General features: G+C 54.0%; 1 non-coding gene across 1 annotated transcript; it reads left to right on the top strand.

The window, feature by feature from the left end:
* Positions 1 to 820: 820 nt before the first annotated feature.
* LOC128717775 (5.8S ribosomal RNA) lies at positions 821 to 979 on the top strand. The gene has a single exon (XR_008410747.1). It is a non-coding gene; the product is annotated as a 5.8S ribosomal RNA (ribosomal RNA).
* The last annotated feature ends 1,521 nt before the right edge of the window (positions 980 to 2,500 follow it).

Genomic DNA, 2,500 nt, shown 5'->3' with positions numbered 1-2,500 from the left:
GCGCCGAAACAGTCGGCTATTCCTCTTTTAAAAAACTTAATCGGCGCGATACCAGCGAGAGGAGCGTAGGCCTCTCGCAAAATGTCCATTTCGGTGCATGGTGGACAAAGATGTGGTGGCAACCAGACATAATGGTTCGGAACAAGAGCTGGGTGTGTGTGGAAGTAAAAGTCCGTAACAAGGTTTTACGTAGCCTGCGGAAGGATCATTAGAGTGACGAGTTGTTGGTTAGCAGAACTGAGATCTATGGTATCGCGCCGAAACAGTCGGCTATTCCTCTTTTAAAAACTTAATCGGCGCGATACCAGCGAGAGGAGCGTAGGCCTCTCGCAAATGTCCATTCGGTGCATGGTGGACAAAGATGTGGTGGCAACCAGACATAATGGTTCGGAACAAGAGCTGGGTGTGTGTGGAAGTAAAAGTCGTAACAAGGTTTACGTAGGTGAACCTGCGGAAGGATCATTAGAGTGAGAGTTGTTGGCTAGCAGAACTGAGATCTATGGTATCGCGCCGAAACAGTCGGCTATTCCTCTTTTAAAAACTTAATCGGCGCGATACCAGCGAGAGGGAGCGTAGGCCTCTCGCAAATGTCCATTCGGTGCATGGTGGACAAAGATGTGGTGGCAACCAGACATAATGGTTCGGAACAAGAGCTGGGGATGTGGTATCGTGCGGTAGATTTCAAGCAGACGCGCGATGCCACTAAGAGGCAGAAGACCAATCAGACCTATACGGGCAGCAATGGGATCGGGGTGCATGGTCCCGCTGCCCGTTTCATAAGATGCACCAAACATAGAGATAGAGAGTTGTGTACGGAAAAAACCCTAGGCAGGGGATCACTCGGCTCATGGATCGATGAAGACCGCAGCTAAATGCGCGTCAGAATGTGAACTGCAGGACACATGAACACCGACACGTTGAACGCATATGGCGCATCGGACGTTTTAAACCCGACCGATGCACACATTCTTGAGTGCCTACCAATACCTTGTTACACAAATATTACTTCAGTGCGCGCGCGTGCACCGTGGCATATTAGGCGAGCAGCCCGCCTAGTGTCACTGGTCTGCACGCGTTGGCGGCACTGTGCATCAATGGCGTGCTCGGCCTCCCGTTCCGGGGGATCTTGGGCGCTGAAATGGTAAGGCGGTACTGTTTGTTGTTACCCAACGGGTGCGTGTCGTGTCGCACGGTACGAACTTCGGCTATAAGACAACCTGGTAGCACCGGAAGCCCTCGAACACTAGGCTTGCCGTCTGTTGTCTGGACCCGCCGTCTGGTCGAGTCGTGTTAACGCGAGCGGCACACGAACACGTTTACCCATCGAACGCGGGTGTAGAGAAGGCAGCAGCAGTATGTGCTACTATTTACCATTTCACCAAATCAACGTAGGCCTCAAGTGATGTGTGAGAACCCCCAGAATTTAAGCATATTAATAAGGGGAGGAAGAGAAACCAACCGGGATTCCCTGAGTAGCTGCGAGCGAAACGGGAAAAGCTCAGCACGTAGGGACGGCGTGTATTGCGCGCCTGTCCGATTCCGTGTACTGGACCGGTCCGTTATCTATCACGCACGGTGCAAACAGTTCAAGTTCAACTTGAAGGTGGCCCATTATCCCACAGAGGGGTGATAGGCCCGTAGAACGGCACTAATGTGAGGTGGTAGACGGTCCGGCTCCATGGAGTCGTGTTGCTTGATAGTGCAGCACTAAGTGGGAGGTAAACTCCTTCTAAAGCTAAATACCGCCATGAGACCGATAGAAAACAAGTACCGTGAGGGAAAGTTGAAAAGCACTCTGAATAGAGAGTCAAATAGTACGTGAAACTGCCTAGGGGACGCAAACCTGTTGAGCTCAATGTTCCGGGCGGCGATATTCATCGGTGGTCGGCCCCCGCCGGGTCGGCTACCGTGCACTTATCGGTCCGCAGTAACGGACATCGCGATCCATTACAATGTCAGATTCCGGCAACGGCCCCTGGCTCGTGGTTGGCGGCTCTTTAGTAGGGGTGGCTCGGCGGCCTCCCTGAGCGAGAGTCTCCGCGCCTTTCACACCCGAGAGGCGCAGGGCCCGACCGAGCATAGGTGTGCCGCTGGAAGCGTGATGGGTTGGTTAGAGCGGGGTAGAGAGGCCAGGTCTTAAGCCGGAGACCTACTAAGCACTCATCCCCGATCTGTGATGACGCATTAAGCATTGAGATACCCTCGGGACCCGTCTTGAAACACGGACCAAGAAGTCTATCTTGCGCGCAAGCCAATGGGTATTGGGCGGTCCTCGCCGGGCCGCTGGAAACTGGAAACCCACAGGCGAAGACAAATCGAATGTTGCGGGATTACGGGTGCGGCATCGGCGCAAGCCTTCGTCGTGCCCCTCCATCCCAGGGTGTCCCGTCACGGGTGCTTGCACCCAGCGGGCATCCCCCGAGTGCGTATGATGTGACCCGAAAGATGGTGAACTATGCCTGATCAGGTCGAAGTCAGGGGAAACCCTGATGGAGGACCG

This window comes from Anopheles marshallii (assembly GCF_943734725.1).
Source record: "Anopheles marshallii chromosome X unlocalized genomic scaffold, idAnoMarsDA_429_01 X_unloc_96, whole genome shotgun sequence".
In the NCBI taxonomy this organism is placed as follows: Eukaryota; Metazoa; Arthropoda; class Insecta; order Diptera; family Culicidae; genus Anopheles; species Anopheles marshallii.
This window is presented reverse-complemented; position numbering and strand designations above follow the sequence as displayed.